Source organism: Seriola aureovittata, chromosome 13, assembly GCF_021018895.1.
Source record: "Seriola aureovittata isolate HTS-2021-v1 ecotype China chromosome 13, ASM2101889v1, whole genome shotgun sequence".
NCBI lineage: Eukaryota > Metazoa > Chordata > Actinopteri > Carangiformes > Carangidae > Seriola > Seriola aureovittata.
In genome coordinates this window covers 20,613,130-20,631,198 of record NC_079376.1, presented here as the reverse complement: position 1 = coordinate 20,631,198, position 18,069 = coordinate 20,613,130, and positions in this window count along the sequence as shown.

Genomic DNA, 18,069 nt, shown 5'->3' with positions numbered 1-18,069 from the left:
ACATAACAAAAACATAAATAATACACCTAGTCCTGTCAGAAAAATCCTCCTTCTGAAGGTTATAATGGCCTATTAGGCACACTTAGCTAAAACTAAAGCACCTAGCTATAGCCAAAGCTAAAACTAATGTTTAAATCTAAACCTATAGCTGAAACAATTCCTGTCATTTCATGAATGTTATAATGGTCACTTTGTGTTGAAATAGTTTTAGAGAGATGTTGATTCAACTGTATGATCATTTTGGAGCTACTGAACCGCATTACACAGAGAAGTGTTTCAATTATTTCCCTCACAGATACAAACGGGGTGGACAACATAATGGGAACACCTGTGAGTATAATGTATTACACTTGAACAGCATGCTATACAATGTATATATTAATTATAGAAGGATAAGATAAATGTAGTGGAGCAAGATCGTGGAGCAGTCAATCTCAAAACAAGAATTAATGTAGATTGTCCAGGTTTGTCAAAGAGGAACTGTTTAAATCTTGTAGTATTCAGATTAAGATTTTAAAAGACTTTGTAACTTTTGCTTAACAGTGACCACTGTTGCCACAAGGGGCATTTACAAGATGATTGTAAATGCTAAAAGATAACACAACACAAGAAAAGAATGAGTCTCAGTAATGTCAGTTACACAGCAAAGTTTCCCAAAATAAGCCAGCATTAGCTATATAGTGTATTAAAGCAAGTGCTTTAATACACTATTTAAATTTGTGAGGTTATTTGCAGGACAAAAAGATTAATATCTTAAATCATGAGGAACTTTACAAAAATCAAAAGTGATTTGAAATCTAAACTACAAGTGTGTAAGTCAGTGAGGCTGGGTGGATGCACATGACTGACAGAGTGATAAGCTGTGGCTCAGGAAGGTCAGGAGGAAAAAGGAGGAAAGGTTGTAGGGGTGAGAGCAAAGACCCTGAAAGACACTAGGGATCGGCTAAAAAGAGGCTGTGAGGGCTGTAAAGAGGAAGACACTCATTCTCAAGAAGAGCTGGTTCACTTGAGGCTGTGTACATGTATAGTGCACAGCTAACTGATCCTCAGCAAGTCAACTTCCTGGGAAAGGTTACTTGAGTCCATAACATGCAGAGCTGAAAAAAAAAACACCATCTGTACCACAGGATTTGGACTCATATGGCTTGTTTGGAGATAAAACTGCATATGTGTGGGAGCAGCATCTTCATATAGCATCCCATATCATCTTATAGTGAAATAATTATGAGAACATGATTATGTAGTCCTTCTGCTGAGTTTGAACTCATTCACCGCCCCAATTGGCCCGTCTCACCTTTAGTTTGGATCAGTGCTAGTCTGTGTTGGTCGATAATCTGTTGCCTGTTAGGGTTCAGCAATGCCATTATTATTATGATATACAGTATGTTCATGATTTATCTCTGTGATGCTGTTCAATAAATTTGCAACATGAGATCAAAATGCCATACATGTTGATCAATGCATGACGAGGGAGCCCCGCAGGGCTTTGCGACCTGCATCTAAACAGACTGTGAATTGAGCATGTGTAAGCTGGTGAAGCATTCAGATCTCAGTGTAGAACAAGTGCCAGACAAAACATAAAAAAACAGATAATGTGGAAAGAAAGATCAGGGAGATTAGTGGCTTTTTACATGGCTACAAGGACATTCACTTTAACTTGACTCTGTTGGTTGTTTGCACAGTTCAACAATTTAACAGGTCAGTTACATAACGTGTCTGTTTTTTCACGATCTTTCCTGACTGCCACATATCAGCTTCATAATGGTCTGATCCAGCAGATGTGGAGCATCAGCAATAAAAATAAGTGTTAGTCATTTTACTCTGTATATTGTGACACTGTCTGGGCCTTCCTATTACACTCAGAAATAGATGCCATGACCTGGCTGGAGAGCATAACAACAAATGAACCAAAGCATCAAGTCTGGTTTACTGATTTTAGGGAAAAAAAAAGAAGAAAAGAAATATTGACCTGTCAATGGGATCATTCCATCTGTCTGCAGAGTCACAGAGGGGACGGATGAAGAGAAACACCTCAGCAACGTCTTCAGACTTCATAAAGTCTTATATATAATTTTTTTCTGCTTACCCATTCTGCCAATTAAAGAAGTTTGAGTTTGGTAACATAGAACGGAATAAGCTCTACAGATATTTTTGAACTTATTATTATGTCTGAGTCATATGCGGCCATAGTCTGTAAATAAAGATGGATGTAGACTCCGTGACATCACGGTTTTGAAGCTCAGAGTGGGCTGCCCTGCCATTGCCATCTTGGCAGTGCCTGACTCCACCCAACTCTTGTCTAATCCATATGGGGATTGACTCAAATGATTATTAGAGGAACTGCAATTTTTGGCACTTATGAAGTGGCTTGATTTTTCAGCCCTGGAGGTTGCTGCTTGGTGGCTACACAGCGAAGTAATTAAATTATCTTTAGTTCTTAGCTAAGTCAACAGACAGATAATAATCTCACATACGTATGTCACAAATGTCCTTGCAACTACAAGATGTCTGGTGCTTTCATTTTCTTTAAGTGGGAAACTGGTTTTGACCATGGCTTTACAATACAGTGCCCTTTAAACTAAGACAATAGTGATAAATACCGTGAGTGTAAATGGAGCCCAACAGTGTTCAGTGTATTACCCACAAGGAGCACTCTTCAAAATTGCTTCAACCCCTTACGGTGGCATAGCATTGCCATAGTGATATGATTTGCAATACATGGGGGGATTTACTTCCCAGCAACCGAGTAATGTGTTAAATGCGTGTGTATTTGTGTGGGCAGCATGAGATGTTGTGACCGAGATGCTGTGGTTAAGATGTGGTCCGTCTGAATAAAGTATGCTCTGTTGGAAAAAATGATGTTCGTCAGCAAAAGTGTTCTTAACAAAAGCAGAAAACCTTGTTTATTTGTGAAATTGTCTGAAGAGCATCTTCACTCCAAGAACAGAGCTTTAGCTGCTCGTTAAATTAAAAAGTAAATCACAACCAGTCTGTAGTCAGACCTTCACGTATTTTTCAATTAGTTGTGAAACCAAAGTTTCAAAATGTTATTAAGTGAGAGGAAAACATAATGAAATGTTTTTCATGTTGCTTCACTGTTGCTGATAACATTGTACTTGAACATGGTAAGAACAGAATGGAGGGTTTTCATGACAGATCGACTAGTTCCCACTCATGCTGCTGAACTATGGACCTATGGTATGTATCTCAGCAACTGATGGAAGGACTGCCACAAAACTTTGGACAGACATTCATGATAAGGACAAATCATATTGACTTGGTGGTGAATCTTCACCTTTAATGCCACCATGAGATTGACATTTTTTGGCTTTACGTGAAATGTCTTAACAGCTGTTGGATGGATTGCCATGAAATATGCTGAAGCCTGTTTTAATCTAAGACTGTTCTCCTGCTGTATTTGAAGTTTATATTTAAATCATCTGGCACCTGAATGGAAGATGTCCTTAGTCAGTGAGTGTGACTAAAAACTCACTGTAGTGAGCCAGTGCAGGTGATAATAACAGAGTAAAAATGGTCAAAGGAGAGGAGGATGAAAACACACTTTGCTGGACTGGAAAACACAGAAAAGTGGAGGGTATAGACACAGAACCGTATATCCATATTTTTTAATGTGCAGAAGAGGGTGAAGTCAGACTTAGATGTGTGGATTCTTCCTCTTCATTGGCATCAGCCGTATGAAACCAAGATAGAAACCAGACATAATTAGTGAATCCGAAGCAAAAGTTAGTTTGGCCTAACTTCAGCCTAGCTTTCTGAACACAAGTTCCTGTGCTGTGTACACTGAGGCACTAGCCAGGCTTTGTATGGGGAGGAAGACGTTGTACACACTGGTTGTCTCAGAAATGTTTGTGCACCTATGTAACAAAGCACACTTGGTTGTAAAATCTCAAACTAATTTATTTCTTGAGAACATACAGCTTCCCCGCTTACTATCGACAAACTTTTGAAAGAACTTTGCCTCCATTCAGATCCAATCTACAGAGAGTTTTTAGTTGTTGACATTTTACAGCATTCCAGTGAAATATGTATATTAGATTTTTTACTTATTTAATTTATTTCAATGTGAATTCTGCCATTTGAGGTATTGCTATAGTTGGAGAAATCATTAGACTCCAAACTGCCCAGAATAAGGCTGCAAGAATTACCCTTTTATGTCCACGCGTGTTCACCAATTAAGGATATAATATTCATAAGTGTTCTCCATTTTTTTATGACTTGCAGGTTGAAAAGAGACCAAAACTGTTTAAAAGCAGGTTCCAGCAAGTCAAAGACAGTCATTTAGTTAACAAGCGATGATGTACTACCCAGGACTAGACTGATATCTTCCAACCAAAAGTTTATTTATTGCTCTTTTAAGCTGTGGAACAGCTTACCTGATCCCATCAGGAGCTAACCAACAAACCAATTCCATCAAAACATAAAAGTATTTTTTAAAGAACATTGGGAGTAAATCTATGCACAATATAACTATATAAGATGTAACCATTAATTGTGGGCAATGTCTAGTTATTTGTCATGGTACACTAGACATAGGAGCTTTCTACAGAAGAAACATGGCAGCTAATTGGAAGAATTGTACCTGAGGCAGTTGCTTCTTCAGATTAACCTGCCTGAATTTACTCTGGCAACATTACTAAATCTACACTTCACAGTTCTTCACTTGCCAAATCTCTGAGCTCAGGTGAACTTATTTTTTAAAACCACAGTGTTGAGCCTCCCTCATGCTTCAGTGATCTCTGGCAGGTTGTGACGGACCAAGCTGGAAGGCAAGAGGAGTCACAGGTGGTTTCTCAAAACACTGGTTTTACGTACCCAAAAATGAGAAAAATGAATTTATAAAACTCAATTAAGTTCTGGGCCAATAACAGAGGCCAAATGAACAAAACTCTAAACTCAGCCTACGATAACAAACCAACTGACCTAATACACACAGAGCAAAACACTAGACACTAACTAAAAACAAAAGAAACAAATAAACATCCTATTAATCTAAGCCTAAAGTATCCAAATACCAAAGTTAAGTCTAATGAAATACACAAAATATTGAAACTAAATAACCCCTATCCCCCTGATGTGGTGGGCACTGTACTTGGACCACTGCTTCCTGAGGCCCATCCTTTGGCCAAATCCTGGCAGAAGCCACAAAACCCCACCAGTAAAAAAAGAAATGAGAATTAGAATTTGTGCTTTAGAGCTGAAGATAAATTAACATACGTAAATGTAAAATAGAACGTATGTACTTCGAACCAGTGGTGTGTGGTGCAGACAAGCACACTCTGGCTATAGCTAGCTACCTGTCAAAGATCCCAGGATTATCCTTGACAAGCTCCAGCCTTTGTCAATGGGACATGGTCACGAAAATAACAAAAATGATAGATACAATGGCTAAGGGTGAAGCTGGCTTCTAGAGACAATACCCTGCTGCTGTCACAAGAGGGCAGTAGATTACATGATAGATACAAAAAGGCCTCTGATCCTTAATGGGTCAGATAGCTGATCTGAGATCAGATGTAATTGCTTCCATTTTGGTTTCATTCAAACAGATTTTTACCTTGAACAGGGCAAACACCGCTTGTCTTGCAAGCTAGTGCTTTCAACAAACACTAAATAAACCATACGTATGTTGTATGAAATGAAGACGTATGTGTCATCATTTAAGTGTTTGTGTGTTTGTGCAACATGGGTCTAAAAGTGTAAAAAATAAGATAACAAAAGTATGTCAGTGCACGAGGTTTACCAACTTCTAGCTGTGCGGCTGCAGGTGAGGCCATCACACAGGTGAAGACCTTTAATAAGTATTTAAGCTGCATCTGAAACAGAGGAACACAGAGCTATGGGAACATAAAAAGTGATTATTTATGAGAAATGTAAAGTATATCACAGCATATCTGACTGTGGTGGATAAGAAATCTATTTGACGAAGCAAGCGGGAGAAAGTGAGAAAGAGATAAAATATGACCAGAGAAGCAGCAAATTTCAAGACTGTCAAAGGGTATAAAATGTGAAAAGTAGAATCTAATATATTCAGGAGCTCATGTATAAAATAACACACATTTCTGTGACATGCATGCTCAATAGTCTCTCATTATCAAATATGATATTGACCTTTTATAGTGGAGCTTATAGGGGGGGCTATAGGGAGTGTAAATTTCCTGGGTCAATAAACAGGAGAGAGAGAGAAAGGGTGTGTGTATGTGTGTGTCAGCAGCCTGTGGGATTCATATTTCATGTAGATGTACCAGGATTGATTTCAGCATCTCATCAGAGAGGATTAGCTGTGAATCTGCTGCTACTGGCAGGACTGTGTGATGGGTACACCACAATGCTTCAACTCTTCAGTCACACATCCATAATGTTCAGGATGCAAAAACAGTTTGCAGTGTGCGTGTTTTAGCAATCTTCTATTCAGTACGAGTAGCCGATTCTTATCGTTTTCATATATAACACTGTCAATATTCATAAAAGTTATCAGAAAACATACATTTGTGAAAACTGGCTTAAAGTAAATTTGTAAATCTTCTCTGCCGCCGAACGTGGTTTCTTGCCAGGACCACACAGTGGTGATTCTCACTTGACAGGCGCTTCAGCCATCATTGTGTTTGCAAGACAAGTGGTTATAATACTCCCTCTGAGCAGCACTACGTCTTCAGGGTAGATTGGAGGCTACAGTGAGTCACTATCAGAAAGTGACAAGATGGGCTGGGGCTAGCTGGTTAGCATGCTAATTCCAGTAGAGTAAAAGACGTGATAGACAAGAGTTAACATTATTGTTGCTTTCCACCTCCGGAGACAGCTCTTGGTGAGTAAAGGAATGAAGTTTGATGCTGAACTCACAACATTTCTTATAGACTGGTAAGTAAACAGCTGTTAATGCTAATATTAGCTATGTAGCAATAGCAAAACTTACAAATAGCTCCTTGTTTGTCTTTTTTCAAAAGTCCAAAGTATTGGACAAATAAAAAAATTGGATTGATAATTGCAGCAAACCAAATCAAACCAAACCAAACTCGATACAATTCATCCTGAGGGGGACATGAATGTGTGCCATTGCAATCTATCAATTAGCAGTCGATATATTTCACTCAACACCACCAATGTCAGCCTGATGCTACTGCTACGGGAAAAGTCAGGTGATCACCAGTCCCTGGGATTCATCCGCTTGGAGCCATGAATCTATGTGCAAAATTTAGCGCCAGTTCATCTGGTACGCGTTGAAATATTAGTCAGTATATATGTACTTAATATTTGTATTTATATATAAGTCAGTATAACTGTACTAAATTTCATACAATCCATTCAATCGTTTGACTGAAATCAATAAATGACAACCTCATATTGGCATTTGAGAAAGAGGCAGGGAAATGATTTTGGAGACCATGGATGTCTGTACAAATGTTCATGGCAATCCATTCAATGGTTGCTGAGATATTTCAGTCTGAACCAACCAACATTGCCATCTCTAGAGCAGTGATGCCAGCTTGATAAAAATCATTCTGCTCGCATCCTTCACAAATAACAGATCTCCCAAAAGTGGTATTTTCTTGCAGCTACATTGAAGTTAAACTAAGATGTTTCCAACAGTGTGAAAATGTCAGAATGTCCATAAAAAAACCTCTGATAAAATTCCTGTACATGTGCTGCACATCCAGGTGTCCTCTATATCTTACTCCCACTGTGTTTCAAGCACATAAGGTTTTGTTAAAAAAAATTCACTTCCACAAAATCATCTCACTCATACTTGTCTATTGCTTATTCATTGGCAAAAAGCTGGATCTGTCATAGTGTAGCTTACAAACTGTGTATGTGTGTGTGTTGTACGAACTTGTTAAATAAAAGCATATCTCTTCGTTTTCTCAAAAATGAATGTGTTGAGTGTTCACAGTTCTGGGAATCTGGGAGTCTCTCTTTCTCACTGTTGAAAGATCAAGCACACACAGGAGTGTGTAGGCGTCCTGGATCTCATCCATTCATCACGCCAGTAGTCTGGTCTCAACTACAGTATGTATGCGCAAAGAGACTAAATCCATTAATTCAGGCAATAATAACCTGAAATTAAGAAAGGAGAAGGAGGGATTTGGGTTTTTTTCTTTCTTCTTCTTCTTTTTTTTACCATTGGCTGTGGAAAGATGAAATAAAGATGCCACAATAATACTGAGGATATGGTTGCCCAAGACAAAGAGATCCATTTTTAAAGGTGATATACTGTATCCCACTGTAAAGCATCAGTATATCATTGCCAAGTTATCTTGGAATGATTATTGTTAAAACACAAGTCCATGGTGTAGACAACTGCCATCCCTCATCTCTCTTGTTTGGTTTCAGCTGCAATAATTGGTGTTTCCTGTTTTCTGCCCTAAAGCCACACAACATTTCACACAAATCTGACCTGGTGGCAAAGGCAAGCACATAGCTGGTGCGGGGGGTATTGTGTTTGATTACAACACTCACTTTTCTCTGTCTGTGGGGGACGATGGAGTGCATACGGTGTCCGTCCTGTATTTAATTGGCCTTACACAGGGGGCAGAGTTTTCATTAGCGGTTGAAATAGTGGATGTCTGACACACGTGACACATTTCCCGTGATTAATCATGTCCTACAGACCCTTGTCAACCTACATGACAAACTGTACATTTATATCACTTTTCTCAACTGTCAGTGAGACCAAAAATGGCATCAGAGCAACAGTGGTGACATGTCAAGCTGGCTTCCAGAGACAATAGCCTGCTGCCGCCACAAGAGGGCAGTAAAATACATGATGGACGCAAACAGGCATCAGATTCTTCATGGGGCAAAACCCTGTTCTGAGGGGAGATATCACTTCTACTTTGGTATCGTTCCAATTGCAGTCTACTTTTAGATTTAACTGCTCAAACCCTCCTTGCCTTGCTTGTCCTGACAGCATGCACCACCTCTGGAAGTAACGTAACAGTTGGCCAATTTAAGCTAAAGTAGTGTTTCAGAACATAATGATCTTTGATCGGTCAGAACCACCATATTTCTTCAGAGTTTATCCACACTATGATTTTTGGCCATGCTACTAGAGGGAAGGTGTTACCACATTAAGCTGATGTTTCATCAGTACTTATGTGAATTGATATTTGAATGCTTTTTGGGCTCTAAAGACCAATTGTAGTAAATTTGCTGGTAATATCTGCAAGAAAAGCAGCTGTTGACATCTGTCATTCAGCCGTCACACCAAAATGCTTGCCATTTAAGTTGGCTTTGAGACTGTAGTGAGTTTTGTGCAGATCCTACAACAGCCCTGTGAACCTGTACAGCTGTCAAGGCTCACTGGTCATATCAGCTGTGAATGCCATGTTGGACAGTTCCCTGCTGTGCTTCAGTGCCTTTCCAGTATCAGTCAGTGCACCTACATGCCAAAGATATGTCAGTCTGTACAGGTCTCTACAAAGGAAACTGGAATACCTTGTTAAAGCAGCTGAATTCGATTTAAGTGTAACAGACATTTTGAAAACAAAAGAAAATAAAAAAAAGTCATGGGTACAAAGCTGTAGGAAAAAACAACAAACTTTTGTCAAGCAAATCATCGCTTTAAGATGTTGTTCAAGTAGATAGAGATGTTTTTTGTATAATATTCCCCCTTTGTTATTGACTTTACTTGCTCTTACATGTCTCTGAAATCACACATACAACCTCTGGCTTATTGTTTTACTCTGTTCTACATCAATTGTTATTCAGAGACAATTAAAGGACGTGTCTGACATTTTAAAAATGCTGACACTTGAATGAACAATTTTAAACAGGATTCATCTTTTGTTTCTCTGTAGTCAGGCTACAAGCACTTCTGAAGCTCACTAATATACATGACATTTGTCATTTGCGTACAGACAGAAGTGTAAAGACGAAGTGGAGTACGAGGAGTTACATGTAGGTCTCCTGGTGACTGCACTGCACCTATAGCTCCGGCAGCTCTTTAGGCTAAGCTAAGCCAAGGTGATTGCTTGCTGCCTCTAGATTTGTATTTAGTGCACCAACATGAAAGTGGTGTTCAGTGGTCTTCATCGCCTGCATTCATTTTCTCTTGTGCACTGTAAATCAAGGTTTGGTAAAAAAAAATCTAATTATGGAAAATCATTAACACCTGCTTATTGCTTGCTATTAATTCCTCCCCTTCTGGTTGATTTTTGTCATAGCTATGGTGTTTGGACTCGTCTCCCAAGAGGGTTGTTTTCCTGTTGACAGCTTCTTCACCGACAAACGTTCAGAGGTAAACAGAGATAAACACCTTGATGGCTCAATGAGCAGTCATGTAGCATTACACTAATGATACCTCTGTGCTGGCTGTCCTTATTAGGCACTATGGGTGTAGTAAAGGATGAGTTAGAACATCTAAACTCTGGACTAAACATCATAAACCAAAATCAAACACAGGAGTAAGCTTTGACATATTCTATTTATTTCTTAAAAGCCTTTTGACTGTGTTTGCCGACAGGAGTTTTATTACACAGTTCTCCTGAGCGTTATATAGGCTGCAGTAAAATTTACAGCATAATAAAATCAATCTATATGAGAAATGGCAGCGGGGGGCAAAATTGGTACTAAAAGAACAGATGTTTTCACTTAATGAAGAAAAAAGGTGTGTGCTTGGGGGGGGGTCTTACAATAAGGCTCATCAGCTGACACTAACATTTAGATAAATGAATTAATGGTGCTATTGGATCAGTGCACCTCCTCTGTGCCACGCAGTTCATAAGTCATGAGAGGGTCAGATGATCTCATGTTGCTGTCACAGTACATGTGAGTAAAATGGCGTCTCCACCTGGACACACTGTAAAATATATCTTCTTTCTAACATGACATTTTCTCTCGCCATAAAATGATCCTTCCCATAAAAAAAAAAAAAATGAGAGAAATCAGTCAATACTGATGACATTTTGACTTTGAAGCTCTTTTGTTCTAATATGAGAAGGAAACTTTGAAAATCGGACAAAATCTTTTTTTTCTGTCTGTGTCTTTCTCACAGTGGTTCTACACATCAAACCAACAGCACTAGTCAAGGACAAAGGGGTAATGTGCAACATTTGATTGACAGATGAAATAATTCTCTGAACTTTTTTTTTTTTTACTGTCACACTTTCTGAATTTTCCTTGTATTTGCCTTTGGTGGCTGTTGACTTTTGCCTCTTTGTTTGCTCCATTCACTGTAATTACAGAACATGCTGAAAGAACTTCAAAGGCAACAGTCAGTCCTATGATTGACAGTTGCTGTTTGACTGGCCTTGATTTAAGGAAGTTGGTTTTATTTTTGACCCAAAACAAATAGTGGCTTCTTTTCTATTTACAACTGATAAGATAAAGCAATGATATAATATGATATTAATATGCTCATAGGTCACATTTTTTAAATAAACCATCAGATTTGATCCTCATTTAAAAAAAAAAAGACAAGATCACAGCGAGTCATCAGTTCAGAGAATAAAGATTATAAAACAGAAGGAACACATTTAAAAGGCCAATGTGATAAAATGCTATCTCCCCTCAGCAACACTGCAGCTCACATGAAAAGAGGTGCAGCATCGGTTATTCCTCCAGGCAAACTAGAATCTTCACTGCTGCAAGTCCTGTAGATGCTGAATCAGCTGGTTTTCAGTGGAGAGCAGGTCCAGTTCGTTCAGACAGACTGTTTCGAGAGCACATTCTTATCCTCTGTGAGATTGAAAAGTTTCTCTCTGCCTCAGATATGAGATTTGAGACGATTTTAAGCAGGCTGAGTGAGTGTCAGCAGAAGCCCTGTCTAAGATGTTCTTGTGGATGGATGATAACAGAGACAGGACTGATTCTGCAGGGCTCAGAGTGTTGGCAGAGAGCGTCCCACTCAGACCTCAACTTCCTCCTGGTACCCAATGTGGTCATGGATTGATATCAGAGTCGGGCTCAGGGGAAGGAATCAACTCAACAAAAAAAGGGAGGAAGAATCTCTCGGGTAGAACTGCTGCTCTGCTCTGCTCTGTAAGTGACTCATCTGCTCTGTCACAAGTGCCCATGTTCAGTGAATCAAGTAACCATTAGTACAATGTATGTTTAACATTTCACCTCCATTAAAACAAATTCTGTGTTGCTTCTGCAAGGACTGCAACATGCTCTAAAGAGCCTGGATAGATGGCAGCAAAGGGTGTTCAGTAAGCATTAGTCCACATGTCTAACACCATGAAATTGGCATGTGGAGTATCTTCATCCAGCGAAAACACAGAGTACCATGTTCTCCCACCTACTTGTACTGCATCACTTTGTGAATTGGCTGTTCCTCTCTCAGCAGAGAGACAGTGTCTGGTGATTAAGATAACATCTGTATATTTCCAGGTTGGCAAACAAAGTCTAATTACCCAATGTGGCAAGTTGTCTCACAAGGTGCTGCGTCATCTGCCTGAGCGTGCACCATGCACATACTACAAATGTTCTATATACCAAAAACAGTCTGTATTTACTAAGAGGACCCAGATGCAGACACATATATTCAGATTTAGTTTGAAATGTGTTTTAATAAGGAAAAGGTTGGGGGTGGGGTGGGGGGCTGAGGCTGGGGCAGTGGACGAATCGCTGGAGAGCGATAGTGGGCCCGGAGCGGTGGTAGCTGGAGGTGAATGAATCCTGAGGCCCAGGAGAAGTAATGTTAGCAAGGCACACAAGGAAATACACAAGGACCGAGTGGACGAGAACTTTTCTACAGGTTAACTGCCTGAACGATCTGGTGATGAGTGGGAAGATGATTGAAGTACTTGAGCTGCAGGTGATGAGTTGATTGAGCACAGGTGTGGAGAGCTGCCAGAAACCAGCTGAGTTTAGCCGCACATACTACATACTACACACACACACACACACACAGACACAGACACAGACACAGACACAGACACACACACACACACACACACAGACACAGACACAGACACACACACACACACACACACACACACACACACACAGACACAGACACAGACACACACACACACACACACACACACACACACACACACAAACACACACACAGACCACACACAGGGAAACCCAGGGAAACTAGAATTACCGCCTCGTGGTTGTCTGCCTCCACCACTCAGACTAGTTTCAAGTTACATTCCTGTTCATCCAGAGTCATGTATAATATGTGTGAAATTATGTCATAATTGCTGTGTGAAGTCTTGAGTTACAGCTAAAAACTGTTTTCTTGAGGTCATTGTGACCTTGACCTTTGACCACTGACCACTGAGCACCAAAGTCTAATCAGTTGGTCCTTGAGTCCAAGTGAATGTTTGTACCATATTTGGAGGGATTCCCATGAAGAGTTCTGGAGATGCTTTGTTCACAAGGCCAAAATAATGTTTTGTGAGGTCACAGAGATGAAGAAGATTAAGCTATTCCACCACATTATTGTAGCAAAATATAATGATATCATGAACAATCTCATAGGAGATCAAAGTCAATTTAACTTTTCTACTTATTTTACTATATTTGGAGTACTTTGGACTACCTCAAGTTTCAGTTTGACAAACTAATTTATTTGTCAGGGAGAAAAAAAAAATAATGAAAGCACCTATTATGAAGAAGCTGCAGTTTTAAATAAGTCTCTTTGAAAACTGACAAGAACTTTTGAACCAGGGGAGTGGAGAGAAACTTGCTCTTACGGTTCTATATTGGAGAGAGAACGACATATATACCGAGCTTTGCTGGTGTCATCTGCTGGTATAAAGTTTGCTGCACACACACACACACACACACACACACACACACACACACACACACACACACAAATCACTGTCAAATGGCTTAATAGTTTTGATTGGTTGGCTTTATGACTGTCTGTGAGACAGATGTAGAGTGTACGGTCCTGAGGTCACTGTACAGTTTTTGTGTGCGTACGTGTGTGTGTGTGTGTGTGTGTGTGTGTGTGTGTGTGTGTGGTTATGAGGCTGTAAAGGCAGGACCAGACAGGTGAAATGAAGCTTGGATCTCTAAGACAGAAAGATAGAGAGCGATGGAGGAGATGATGGGGAGGATGCAGTGAAAATTTCAGGAGTGAGACTGAAACATAAAGATGAGGAACAAGATCAGAAAAATGTAGGTGATTGGAAAAGAATCAAGGGGAGAAGGATGAGAGAAGTTATTATAGAGAAACAGAAGTGACATCAAAATTCAAACTACAAAATGCCATGTTCACACGTTTGAAGTGCCTCGGTGCCAGGAGAAACTTTTTCCTCAAGAGCAGAGATGCTGCATCAGTCTGACACAAATCAATAAAGCTTTCGTGTCAACTTTCAAGATTATTTGAGTTTGACGTGTATCCTGACAAAATATCTCAACCTGCTTCACAGAACAGGAAGTCAGAGGAAAAGTCCACAGATTCTACAGATCTGTACTCTGATCGCACCGATCTGTGATATTGAAATTATTTCAGGAGTTATGCTGCACTCTCTCTTTAACAAACTATCTTTTCTTTCTCCAAAGTTTTTTTCATTCACTTGCTGTAGTTTTGTGGAAATGTAGGTGGCTTGTCAACTAATCTGTGGATATTGGGATAGATAGATAGATAGATAGATAGATACTTTATTTATCCCCTAGGAGAAGTTCATGTGTCCATTAGCTCATTGTTGATAATAATAATAATAATAATAATAATAATAATAACAATAACAGTTGATGATAAATAAACAATAATAATGAAATGAGTCCACTGTCTTTGGCTGAGTTGTTGTATAGCCTGATGACAGTTGGGACAAAGGATCTCCTGAACCTCTCTGTTCTGCAGCGCAGTGAGATGAGACATTTGCTTCTGTAGCTGCTTCTCTGTCCTGCCTGAATGTTGTGGAGAGGATGGTTGGTATTGTCCAAGATGGCCTCCATCTTACATTGTATGCGTCTCTCCAAAACAGTCCTGAGTGAGTCCAGACTCCTGCCAAGCACAGATCCAGCCTCTTTGACCAGCTTGAGTAACAGAAACGTAGATGACCTACAGTCAAATGGAGATATTTTCAGTACAGCTCATACAGTTCTATAGGAGACTGAAATTCTGCAGTGAAAAACATCAGTGTAAACATCAAGTTTGTCTGTCAGTTCCTTAGACTAAAAGGCTCCATTTGCACTGTTGTGCATCACTCACACTGTAAATCAAGAAGAGACAGCCACCAGCTCAGAGTGACCTCAAAAACCAAGATCAGAACGTATCCAGAACGTATGCTCTGTTGGAGGATTATTTTGCTCATGACACCAACTTCTGAATTTCCCCTTTTTTTGCCTTTTTGCATCTGAATGAACAAACACTGCAGGGGAGGAGGTTCAGGCTCCAGGCTTGTCAGCTGTACTTTGACATCTATTGCAACAAATCCACTACATGCATCATGCTAGATTACAAGACAGGAGAAAGTTGTGGTGTGTTATTTGCACTTTTCCTATTGGGATGTGCAGAGAAGTAGGTGAACTGGGTTAGTATGCAAGTCTTTGCAATCCACTGGTAACACTCTGACCATTGGGATACTTTTCTGTCCAAAAGTTTACTTTTTGCAGTTGCTGTTCATGTTAACTCAGTAAGCAGGTTTAGCACAGCCATAGTTTCTTTTATCCCATTCTTGTATGAAGCACAGTTTTGCAGCTGATGTATTGATTGTCAGTCGCTGCCATCCTTGGTTTTTCAAGTTGCATTTATAAACCGATAGTACCCCATCTAGTATGTCTGGTTTCTCTTGTTTATATTTTTAAGTAAATAGCAGAATTTTCAGGTTCATATTAATTTTCACAGCTGGAGGATCTAATGTAACTGAAGAAAAAAACCCATCAGGCTACAGAGCAAGTGAAATGAAAATACATTTTTTCATTGTGTGTGTTGTTTTTTCTCTTATTTTTGAACACTTATAAATAGCAAATAAATGAATAAATGAATAAAATAATGATAAGTACTGTTTGTATGATTGGAAAAGTTAATAATTGAATTTTATAACATCTTTTTTGGAAGATTGAAAGGTGTCAAGTGATTCTGGGAAATGATGGAAATCCACACCTGAATGAGGGAACGTGTGTATGAGTGAGTATATGATAACACTTATTTATATCATATATGCTGGAATGTGATTACATGACTACAAATTATAAAATAAGAAGAAGCTGTTTTTTAGTCAGGGGTAAACTGACATAATTAAAGCAGGGGACAAACAAACAGCAAATTCACATCAGGCCACACTGACTGGATGGCAGATGAACAAATTCTGTCATTCCTTAGATTCAGCAAACTTTAGATTCAGCTTTAAATTCACTATGAACTGGATCAGTGTTATTTCAACTAAGCACATTGCAATGAACCAGGTAATTGACTTTTCCAAAACTGCAGGCAAAAAACACCAACCTGATTGTTTTGTATTTATTTTCTAATGACCTAATTTTCCATGTGTTTACTAAATGAATTAGATAATCAACAGGGTTGCCTCTATACACTGCTGTTTTTTAAACTAACACAAAACATCTGACATATAGCTAGTGTCTGCTACTGTACATTGGCCTATTTGATGGTTCATATGCACTAATGTCACATCCTGAATAAGGTGGCTTCTTTGCCCTTAACTTGTGCAGCAGGCAAACAGCATGATTTTCATTTGTGCTACTTTTCTATATATTCTTATGCTACTGTTGTTTGTGTGAGGTGTCTGTGCTCTTAAGCTGTGCTGGTCATTGATCGACTCACTGTCTTAAGTTAACTGCAAGAGCTAACTTTTTTCTTTTTTTTTAACTCAGCCTTTGTTAACGCTATCACTGCTAGTAGCAGCCTTTTCTAACTGACATCAGTGACGCACGTTAGCTAGCTAATATGATCCAATATGAGGCATAGTTTCGGGAATGCGAGATTGAGAGCCATGTGCAAAGTACATTTACCAGTTTCAGGCAATTTGCTTCATCTCTAAATACTGAAAATATCAATATATATATATATATATATATATATATATATATACACGTAATGTATGTAATGGTGTTGTTGTTAAACTGTCCAATAAAACATGTATTATGTATCCAGCTTCACCTTTAGCCACACTGGCACTAACAAATATTATATTTCAACTCTGAGACCTGATTTCAAAATGCTATGGAAAACAAAACCAGCAGTAAATTATCAACGGACTTGATAAGACTAGATTCCACGGGACGACGGCCTGCCTTAACTGGTCGTCAACTCTAAAAACATTAGAGCACTCTTGATGTAGAATTTTGTTTTTCTTTGCTGAATTTTTTGATTTGGAGCGTGTTTTCTTCAGTTTTGTGTTCGCTCTTGTATGTGTTTTGTCCTTAGTGGCCACTGTAGTCATAAAATGAACCGCAAACATAAATTGAATCACTCATATTTTTTGTGTGATGATTGAGTTACATATCTACCCCCTGTTTGTACATCACCCTATCCATCTGTCCATCACAGATAATCCATTGTAAATTGTGAAACTGGATTCCTCAGCGACTGCCAACCCCCAGTGGAGTGTTTCAGCTCACAGAGTCAGGCCTCCTCCTCTAGAGATCCATTTTTGTCTTTTCTCTTCTTCTCTCCCTCCCTCTCCCATTGTCTGTCTCTTTCTTTCTTCTGTCTTTTTGTTCTGCCATTTTCCTTGTTGTGTGAGGGCTGAGGTGGAGCAAAGGTTGCAAAATACCTAAAGAATGGTTGGAGAGCAATAATGACTCTGTGTGTGTGTTCCTGTTCTCCAGAGACAAACTGTAGAAACCTATTAGAAACAGCTGCAACTGCCCTCTGCTCCCCTTCTCCCAGAGGGACAGACAGACAGACAGACACACACACACACACACACACACACACACACACACACACACACACACACACACACACACACACACACACACACACACACACACATATGGGCACACTCAATAATGACCACATATTTCTCCCCTTGAAAGAATACTGGATACTTTCTCTAGCTTTTCATTCGTTATACATGCCTAATCTTATGTGGAACTGTGGTTGTAAGATAATATATGGCAATAAATCAGTTTCTGAAGATCAGCATTTGGTTCTTGTGATATTTCTCAGTTGGACAAAATGCAAAT